This window comes from Vicia villosa, linkage group LG4 (genome assembly GCF_029867415.1).
Source record: "Vicia villosa cultivar HV-30 ecotype Madison, WI linkage group LG4, Vvil1.0, whole genome shotgun sequence".
Lineage (NCBI taxonomy): Eukaryota > Viridiplantae > Streptophyta > Magnoliopsida > Fabales > Fabaceae > Vicia > Vicia villosa.
In genome coordinates this window covers 122,243,018-122,254,671 of record NC_081183.1, presented here as the reverse complement: position 1 = coordinate 122,254,671, position 11,654 = coordinate 122,243,018, and the positions used below count along the sequence as shown (strand labels likewise).

At 34.6% G+C, this 11,654-nt stretch overlaps 1 long non-coding RNA gene across 1 annotated transcript; it reads right to left on the bottom strand.

The window, feature by feature from the left end:
* Positions 1-9,292: 9,292 nt before the first annotated feature.
* LOC131599605 (uncharacterized) lies at positions 9,293-11,373 on the bottom strand. The gene is made up of 2 exons (XR_009282859.1): positions 10,875-11,373; positions 9,293-9,576 (listed from the first exon to the last, which is right to left on the bottom strand). It is a non-coding gene; the product is annotated as an uncharacterized LOC131599605 (long non-coding RNA).
* Between the last annotated feature and the right edge of the window lie 281 nt (positions 11,374-11,654).

Here is an 11,654-nt window from a genome sequence, read left to right as displayed (position 1 = left end):
CCCTGGCTGAAGATAGGTTTAAGTTCATTCTGAAGAACATCAGCATGGATTTATGCCCAGAATGAGAAGATGAGAAGTTCTTACGTATGAGTATCTTCTGAAATGAATGTGGATTTTTTTTAATCAGAAGTTCTGATTGAAATCTTTTAGAAATTATGATTCGGTTATTACTAACGTTTCATTGTCTAAGTTGATTCAGAACCTCTTTTAAAGCAAAACAGCTGTAACGTTTTATCTCGGGATGGTAAACCTGTCATTACTGTTCATGGATAAGCGCGCGTGCAGTTGAAGGGACGCCGACCATAGGTAACTTTGCTAGTCACCTCATTTGTCTTTATTATCTCTCCTCATGTCACGTAGCATTAAATGCTATCCATCATTTGTTTCATTTTATTTTCTTTTAAACACTCTTCAAACGCTTCTCCTTCCCTCTTTTATTTTCTCTATTACACTCTGTCATAAGAACCTTTTGTAATATCTTTTGATTATCAATGAAAAGTTTCTTTGTTTTTACATTCCAGTGATTTTATTTGTCGTTTTATTCATCTGAATCTTTTGAAATATTCTTTTTGATGTTATGACAAAAAGGGGGAGAAGATAAATGATAAAGGATTTGATTAATCTATCAGTTGCTGGGTAAAGCTCCCACACATTTACTAACAAGAACTGCAAGTTCTATATGGTTTAAGTGTTTTGCAGGTATAAAGAAGTGAAGAGAATCTTCAAAGCAAACACAAGAAGCAAAACCATAAGAAGTGTTATTCTGTAAAAAGAATAAACTCATGGAAACTGAAGCAAGCTAAGTGCTGTCAAGCTTCAGAAATCAGAAGCAAGAAAGAAGAATGAATCAGAAGCACTGATAATAGAATTTGATCCATATTTGTCTATTTGCTCTGACAAAATTCTATTTGCTCTGATACATTATTTTAGCCTATATGGCTCTGATACATATCATGTGTTCCAATATACATTTTATGTTCTGACTCGTTCATGCTGACTTTTGTCGTTTAGTTTTTGTTCTGTAACATTTCAGGATGTAGAGATGCTCTGATGATGCTCTGGTACATTCAACAATGTTCTGATACAAATCTAGCATGAAGTGATAGAAATTCAAAGCTCTGAAGCTATCCGAGGGAAGCAGAAATCAGAAGCTGTGAATGTTCTAAAGATCCAGAAAACTCAAGTTCTGAAGCTGTCCTAAATGGAAGCAGAAATCAGAAGTTGTGAATGTTCTGAAGATCAAAGAAATTCAAGTTCTGAAGTTGTCCTAAATGGAAGCAGAAATCAGAAGCTGTGAATGTTCTGAAGATCAAAGAAATTCAAGTTCTGAAGCTGTCCTAGATGGAAGCAGGAATCAGAAGCTGTGAGTGTTCTAGGGATCTAAAGAAATTCTAATTCTGAAGCTGTCCAATGGAAGCAGAAGTCAGAAGCTATGAATTCTCTGAAGACAGAAGCTTATGTGATCGTCTCTACCGAAATAATCAGGGAAGTCTTTTATTAAAGTTCTTCGAGTATTTATTTCAGGGGGAGATTATTTATCTCAGGGGGAGATTGTTAATCTTAGGGGGGGACATATTCATATGCTTATGCTATAGCTGTGTAATTTGTCTTTTGCCGTCTACTCTTTCTGATCGCAAATTCATATCATTTATATATGTTTTTGTCATCATCAAAAAGGGGGCGATTGTTAGAACAAGATTTGTTCTGATCAATTATCTTAGTTTTGATGATAACAATAATATGAATTTTGCTTAACATAATATGGTACTCTAATCCAATGCAATTTCCTTTTCAGGAAATATATAAAGAGTACGCATAATTCAGCGCTCAGAAGCTTTGTCTCAAAGGGTTCAGCATGCAACATCAGAACATGGTCTGGCAAGACATCAGAAGATGGTCGAAGCAGAATCAGAACATGGGTCTATGGAAGCATCAGAAGAACATGAGATCAGAAGCACTGAAATTCTGATGGTATCACGCTCAGAAGCACTTCAAGGTCAGAAGATCAGAAGATGCTTTGCACCAAGCTGTTTGACTCTGATGATATTCAAACGTTGTATTCACAAACATCAGATCAGAAGGAAGTACAAGTGGCAGGCTACGCTGATTGACAAAAGGAACGTTAAAAGCTATTAAAGGCAACGTCAGTAGACACAGCGTGAACAAGGCTCGAGGTAGTTGACAAAAGCGTATAACATTAAATGCGATGCTGTACGGAACACGCAAAGCATTAAATGCACTCAACGGTCATCTTCTCCAACGCCTATAAATATGAAGTTCTGATGAGAAGCAAGGTTAACGATCCTGAACAAAACAACTCATATTAACTTGCTGAAACTCTGTTCTACTCAAAGCTCAGAATCTTCATCTTCATCAAAGCTCACTACATTGCTGTTGTAATATATTAGTGAGATTAAGCTTAAACGTTAAGAGAAATATCACAGTTTGTGATTATAGCTTTTAAGAAGCAATTGTAATACTCTTAGAATTGATTACATTAAGTTGTAAGGAACTAGAGTGATCGTGTGGATCAGAATACTCTAGGAAGTCTTAGAGGTTATCTAAGCAGGTTGTAACTAGAGTGATCGTGTGGATCAGAATACTCTAGAAAGTCTTAGAGGGTATCTAAGCAGTTATTCCTGGAGTGATCAGTGTGTGATCAGAAGACTCTGGAAGACTTAGTTGCTGACTAAGTGGAGAACCATTGTAATCCGTGCGATTAGTGGATTAAATCCTCAGTTGAGGTAAATCATCTCTGCGGGGGTGGACTGGAGTAGTTTAGTTAACAACGAACCAGGATAAAAATAACTGTGCAATTTATTTTTATCTGTCAAGTTTTTAAAGCTACACTTATTCAAACCCCCCCTTTCTAAGTGTTTTTCTATCCTTCAAAGTATTCCAGAAGGATTTCACAAAGAAATTTGTGTGTTTCTATGTAAAAGAATTGTAATATACTCATAAAATGTTTGTCATTCCAGAAGAATGACATGGGTGACTCTAACACATCCCAGAAGGAACTATATTTTTAGATTATTTTAATTTTCTAGCATTTGGCTATGTTAAAAACTTATTAAATTTGTTAGAGTACAAATTATTTCATAATTAGAATTATAAATCTATATATTTCATCTATATATTTCATCTATATATATATATATATATATATATATATATATATATATATATATATATATATATATATATATATATATATATATGATGATATAATTTTAGTGATATGATTTTGTATGATTTTGATAATTATATGATAATATGTTCATATGCATGTGTATGATTAAAGTGTTAAATCATGAGATATTATTAGGATGGTCAATGTTTGCGGATACAATTTCTTTATTCACATTATTTCTAAATATTAATATTTTAACCAGAGAATTAAAACATTGCAATCTATTAAAGAATATATTAGTCTAAAATTACTACATATTTTAAATTTGTTATAATAGTGCTTAGATTTCTCATATAAATCTTAATTATATTGTTCTTTTCTTTTTACAAGTATAGTGTATGGATGACATGTGTTAGTCCATCTTAAAGGCACACAAAAGTAAGCTCATATTTTGATAGAGTCGAGATTCCAATGAACTTTAATCCTTTATATTTCCTTTTTGTGTGGTCTCTTTATGTCTTGGCAAATATTTTTGTCATAGATAATTCACATGAATTATATTGGAGGTATTGAATATCTTTGTATTCACAAATGAATTTGGACATAAAATGTATAATAGAAAAGCTATCGGTTTTTCCCTCAGGCTTGTACTACACTTATATTAGTACAATTTAAGCACATGTCATTATAAACCAGTAGTTTACAAATTACACTTAAATGTGTCGTTGGTAAAACCGGTTGGGTCATCTCGGATATAATATGATGCGAATAATTTGTATTGAAGAACCAGAAGTTTCTTCAATCCAGTCAATTTTTGTGTGTTTCTAAAGGAAAATAAAAATTTGAGAAATTGCGTTTTTATGACATTAATTGTTGCATCGACTAAAATATCATGCATATGTCTCTACTCACAACCAGCATTTTGTGAAATTATTTTCTCAACTAATTAGACTAAGATCTTGTTTTCTGGATTTTTCTATAGAAATTCCTGTATAAGTATCACATATATTATTAAAATTGATATTGAATATCATGTAATATATGTTCATAAAAAGAAAATGGACCCGAAGATACATTCTTTAGACGTCTAAAGTTAATTATATGGTTGATACTTATGAGATCATCAATTCTAAATTATATATTTGAAACACCCGAAGTATGACATTAAGATCTTTATTCGCATTAAGCCAACAAGATACTAATACTATATCTTAGTCCTCCCTAATTTATTTTAATACTTCTCATCTAAGTGAATATTTGGATGTGTTGTATATATTCCAATTGCTCCAATATAATACATTAAGATGAGTCATGAAAGAATATTGGAAAAATATAATTAATATGACTCTCAATTTTGAGGATATAATTTGAGGATATAATTTGAGAAAATAATCAAATACTTGATTGCAGCCCAGTAGGCTGATTATCACTTGATAAATTAATTTTCCCGAAATTAGGGGGAGGGAATAAGCATCTGAAATCATGAACAAAAAGTTCAAATGAACAGCTGAAATCATGAACAAGAAGTTCAAATGAACAATTTAAAATAAATTGTTGTCTTGATCCTCGTACAAATCAATATGAACCAAAAGTTCAAAACATTCTTCATTTGCAAAGTTTATGAAATAAATTATCAGCTGATAATACTCCACTCAAAGTGGATTCTCCCATTGGATAATATAATATTGCAAATGAGTTTTTGTTGCGTCTGAAGCGTGGTATGAAAGTCGGTTCCAATGTAAAAAGTCTTCTTCTAAGAAAAGAAACTAAAGATGACCCAAGTGAGGATATGAAAATGCTAAGAGCACTTTGACCTAATTTAATTTTCAGTTCCAGAAACAAATCAAGTACTTGAAATATGAAATAAAGAGATCTCGATAAATTATGTCATGGATGAAATGGAATGGAACCAAAATTGAGATAACCAAATAAAGTCAATATTGACAATGTCTTTGTATACAATATAACGCTAAAAGTGATCAATGATAACGAGGATCATGAGTCAAAGTCTATTAAAGATTGTAGACTAAGTGAGAATTGGCCAAAATAAATATATTCAATTGAAGAAGAATTAAACTCACTTTACAAGTGACTCACTTTTGGACCTGTAGTCCAAACACCTCAAGGTGTGAAACTAATTGGGTATAAATGAGTTTTGTGAAAAAGAAAAGAATGATATAAAGTTTGATTTATTTCTCAATTATTTTCACAAAGACCTAATATTTATTTGTATAAAACATATTCACCTGTAGTGGATTCAATCGATTTTTGAAAATTAATTAGCCTTGTAACACATGAAGGGCTTAATTTGAACATGATGGATGTAATGGCATCTTATTTATATGGTTCACTTAATAGTGACATTTACATGAAACTCCCTGAAGGGTTCAATATACCAGAGGCACATAATTGTGGATCTCGATAAAACTACTACATCAAATTGAACAAGTCTCTCTATGGGCTGAAAGAATCTGGATGCATGTGGTATAATCGCCTCAGTGAACATTTACTAAATGATGAATATACAAATAACTCAATTTGTACTTGTATTTTCATAAAATGATGTGGAAAAGAATTCGCAATACTAGTTATTTATGTGAATGACATACATATTATTGGAACTCCTAGAGAGCTTTCAAAAGCTATAAATTCCTTAAAGAAAGAGTTTGAGATGAAGGACCTAGGAAAAACAAAATTATGTCTAGGCTTAAAAATTAAGAATTTGGATAATGGAATATTTGTACATCAGGAAGGTTATATAGAAAAGTGTTGAAACACTTCTATATGGACAAATCTCATTCGTTGTCTACTCCAATGATTGTTATATCATTAGATGTAGAGAAAGATCCTTTCGGGCCTCAAGAAAATGATTACAAAAATTTCTTGGTCCTGAAGTACCATATCTTAGTGCAATTGGAGCACTAATGTACCTTGCTAATTATACACGTCTCGATATATCGTTGTGGTCAATCTATTACAAAGATACAATTATTCGCCTACACGAAGACATTTGAACGGAGTCAAACATATACTTCGAGATGCTGGTTACTTGTCAGATTCTCACAATAGTAGATCAAAAACAGGTTATTTGTTTACATGTGATGGTACAACCATTTCATGGAGATCTATGAAACAACTCATAGCAACAACTTCATCAAATCCTGCATAACTATTAGCACTACATGAAGTCACTTCCAAGAAGAAATTTTAAGCAACTACTACAAATAATATCGTCTCACATGTAAATGTCTGCATGAGGGGGAGAAATACATATGTTTTGCACTCTTTTTTCCTTCACCATGGTTTTTCCCATTGGGTTTTCCTGGTAAGGTTTTTAACGAGGCAATTCACATTCAAAGGATATTGTACTCTTTTTCCTTCACTAAAATTTTTCCCACTGGGTTTTTTCTAGTAAGGTTTTAACGAGGCATATCCTCAATGGACATCCAAGGGGGAGTGTTATGAATAAAGATTAATGTGGATGTTCATTCTTATTCTTCTTTTTCATCTTCCTATTCCCCATTAATATATGTGACTTTCCATCTCACTTGGATCCTATAAATAAGACCCACATAGTGTTGTAAATGATACTTTTAGAAGAAGATAATACAATATTAGTTTCTCCATTTTGTTCCTCTATTTGATATCTCTATTGTTTTAGTTAGTTTTATAACAGCATGTATATTTTTATTAAGTTTATAAAACCTGTTGTGAAAAACGATGTCAAGAACAAAATATAATAGGGAATTAGGGAAGAAAAGAAGAACACACGAATTGGTTATAACTGCTATTCTTTTACTTTCTCTTAAAACAAGATTACAAGTTTACAAGAATAACCAATAACCCCTCTCACCCCAAATTAGGATTTGCAGCTTAGCAATGATGAGAGACTAGTATGCTATTTATAATAACACCTAACATACTAACTAATGGGATTTTTCAGCAAGGCCCATTACACAAGCCAACTTAATAAACAAGCTAACTTAACAAATTAGGTTTAAACACTAAAACCTAATTTAACATGTGAAAAATCCTTCGACTTCATGCTTAACTCTGTCGAACTGTCGAACTAAGAAGCTACCCTTCGACCATAATAGAGTTCGATCCAATATCTCACAAATCTCCACCTTGGACCTAACTCTACAACGTCAAGGAACAAACTAGCTTTCTTCATGCAGTTTTATCAACTGCATACAGTGGAAAAACTTGCAACTCGGCAATGTCTTGGTGATCATATCAGCAGCATTGTCTTCAGTCGAAACCTTCAACACTTGGACTTCTCCATGCTCGATTACTCCTCTGACAAAATGCAGCCTCACATCAATGTGCTTAGTTCGCTCATGATAGGCTGAATTCTTCGACAGGTGTATTGCACTTTGACTATCACATTTAACAGTGATACATCGACCTTGAAGTTTCAGCTCCTTCGCAAAACCTTCAAGCCACAATGCTTCTTTCACAGCTTCAGTTAGGGCAATATACTCCGCTTCAGTGGTTGATAGAGCAACAACCTTCTGAAGTGTTGCTTTCCAACTAATTGCAGTGCCAAACATAGTGAAAACATATCCAGAAATAGATTTTCTGGAATCCATACATCCTGCATAATCAGAGTCGACATATCCTTCTATTACTGCTTTACTATCTTCACCCAAGGCTCCACCATAAATTAGGACTCTATTCAGAGACCCATTTATGTACCTTAAAATCCACTTCAATGCTTGCCAGTGAGTCTTTCTAGGATTCGCCATGTACCTGCTTACAAGACTTACTGCGTATGTTATGTCGGGTCTAGTACAGACCATATCATACATCAAAGAACCAACTATATTAGCATACGGAATGCTATTCATATAGGCTCTTTCAACATCAGTACTGGGACACTGATCAATACTCGGCTTGAATTGAGGGTTTGTTGGAGTCACAACTGGCTTCGAATTCGACAAACCAAACTTTTCGAGAATCTTTCGTAGATATGCCTCTTGAGATAAGCATAACTTCGACTTCTTTCTATCTCTTTGAATGTCAATTCCAAGAATCCTGGAAGCAGCTCCCAGATCCTTCATATCGAACTCCTTATTGAGTTCAACCTTCACCCTCGTCACATCTTCAACATTGTTGCTTGCTATGAGAATATCATCCACATAAAGCAACAAAATAACAAATGAATTACCAGGTCGAAATCTGAAGTAAACGTAGTGGTCGAACTGACTTCTAATGAAACTTATGCGTGCCATGAACTTGTCGAATCTCCTATTCCACTGTCGAGGTGATTGTTTCAGCCCATACAAATATCTCTTTAACTTGCACACACAATCTTCCTTCCCCTTTTCGACATACCCTTCAGGTTGCCTCATCAGGATCGTTTCATCTAGATCACCATACAAGAATGCAGTCTTCACATCCATTTGTTCCAGTTCAAGATCGAACTGTGCCACCATGGCAAGAAACATACGAATGGACCTATGCTTCACAACGGGAGAAAACACATCATTGAAGTCGACACCTTCTTTCTGAGTGAAACCCCTTGCAACTAACCTTGCCTTGTATCTTTTCGACGTCACTCCTTCAATTCCTTCCTTAACTTTGAAAATCCATTTACAGCTGACTAACCTTGCCCCAGCAGGTTTCTTGATCAGTTCCCAAGTATGATTATCATGAAGAGATTTCATCTCATCATCCATGGCCTTCAGCCATTCAGTCTTATTTGGACTCTTCATAACTTCCTTATAGTCTCTAGGTTCTTCGTCTAGAACCTCACTTGCAGAGATTAAGGCATAAGCTATAAGATCTGCATACCCAAGTCTCTGAGGTGCCTTGATGACTCTTCTCGACCTATCTCTCGACAATAGGTAGTCATCGTCAGTTTCCTCAACTTCCTCAGCATCTTCTGCTTCTTCTTCGACTTCATCAGGGATATGCAATTCAGCATCAACATGCTCCACCTCAACAGGAATCTCTACCTGTTCCAGCTCTTCGTCAGATGTTTCTGTACTTCGACCAACATCATCAATTTTCTTAAAAGCCATTTCAGCTTCATTGAAAACTACATCTCGACTGGTGATACACCTCCTGTGACCTGGCTCTAGGTGTAACACCCTTCTAAACCCCAGCGGAAATATAATAAAAATCAGAGTAATTATACAACAAGGATGTTACAATTAATAAAATAAACAAAACTCCAAGTCGTTTGTCATGCTTTATTAAGAATAATCCAAAATATCAAAATACATGTTCAGCACAGCGGAAACTCATTCAACAATGTTATAAAACATTTCCGATAAAATCAACGGTACATTATACAATAATGGCAAAATAGTGTATCACTAGTAAACTCTAAGACTATCGTCCCCCAGTGTTACAAGATCAGAGCATGACCGACACGACCCAACATAACTGGATAAACTCTACGAGTCATCCTCACCGATCGCTTAGGCCGCTACTTCAATCTGAAATCATTAAAGTAAGGGTGAGACTACATCATAATTAAATAGCATTATAAATCGTCCGATATAGAATTCATAAGCAATTATCCACCCTACTTAGCATATTCAGATTAATCAATTCATACCAATCACAAGCACAAGTCAGTAGTATGCAACAATAACACAACACAATCATAACACCGGATTTCATCCTGACATGTCACAATTTATACAAAGACCATGCAGACTCTTATGCATGTGGTACCATACATGGGATACACCCATCCAACTGATCTTTTTCATCACCGAGATACAGTTTAACCAGCACAAATTCCACACAATGGGAATTATGCCCACCATTTTGATCCATTTCATCACCGGGATCCATCACCAAAAATGTATGCGAATGAATGCAACATATAACATGCTTACAACATCACCAATCCGATGTATCACATCGTCTCATTATCATCACCAATTCATCACCGATAAGCATGCATAGTTTTAGCATTCATACAATTATATCACACGCATACATGTAAAACATCACCCAATAAATAATATAAACACGATACAAAACTCGGACCTTACGTCCATATCACCTATTCATCCTATACAATTCACCCCACATATAACATCAATCACAGTTATATCATTACAACACCACCACATTGTCACATTAACCAAATCATGCACACAATGTACAAAACACGTCATAAACGGAATAAATCAAGATTTTCAAAATAAAATCAAGTTATTGTTGTTTTCTTTACTTTATATCATAGAGTATTTAATTTAAGAAACAACGTCCAAAACGGCGTCTAAAACGGACTTACGGTTTGAAAATTAGAGGCTTTTAAAGTTAGAACAGTTCTCAAAACGTGCTGCTGGAATTTTGTACTGGAACCCGGTTCGTCCCACATGGGAACCGGTTCCTGGACCCAAAAATGCCATTTTTAACGTTTACAAACACTGGAACCCGGTTCCTCCCACATGGGAACCGTTTCCCACGAACCCAGTAGTTGAAAAAAGTGATTTTTAAGACTTTTATGCATCCCAAACACATACCAACTCATACCATTTCGAAATTGATCATCAATAACATCAAAATACTCCAAATACATGATTCTAATGCACAAACAACATACCACAACACCATGTAACATCACTACATCATCAATTGCAGTCAATTCATCAAATCATACATGTTAGTGTTGGAATTTCACAAAACCTAACATCCCAAATAGAGATTCTAATCCCTTATTTCAATCCTATCATCATCAAAATTATAATACCATATAATTAGAGTAATCACCCCTTACCTGGAATTAGTTTCTTGATTCTCCTTGAGCTTTGGGGTTTTCCTCCTCCTTGCTCCTCTTCTCTTCTCTTGTTCTTTCACGTGTTCTTCCTTTTCTCTCCAACTTTTCATTTTTCACGTACTGACTCTTTTTTCCATATTTCCCTTATTTTATGAAAACATAAAATGGTTAGTAATGGGCTTACTCACTTAGCACCCTCATACTACTAACCTCACCATCCGGCCCAATGGCCCTTAAATCCATAATCCTACAATAATTCAACCAAATACCAAAATAATTCTAATAAATAATTTAATTTCCAATTAAATTAAAATTAGAAAATATGGGGTGTTACAACTCTCCCCCACTAAAAGAGTTTTCGTCCTCGAAAACATACTTCGAGTGAAAAGTTCCAAATAGGAGTCCTTCATCAGAGTCTCCTGTTCTCAGTTAACACTTTCTTAGTCGAACCTCAAAACTCATCTGACATAACCAACATAAGCATGTCTCATGCATTCAATCTCAGCTCTTACGTCGCATTTGACCATCCCAAGGTATACCACTCGCTATATCTCCAAAAGGTTAACAACAATGAAACGTCAGGGTGTGATCCATACAATAAGCCCAATAACTGAGTAATATAATTACACAACCATGGTATGACCACACCCGATCAGCACTGCAGTAAAGCATTTCATCTACCGAACGTACCAACCTTAGACACACTTTTCCATCTGAGCGATGAAATAACGCTCACACTTTTCACCAACTGCTTCCTTCAAGAGCTCGATAATAACATTC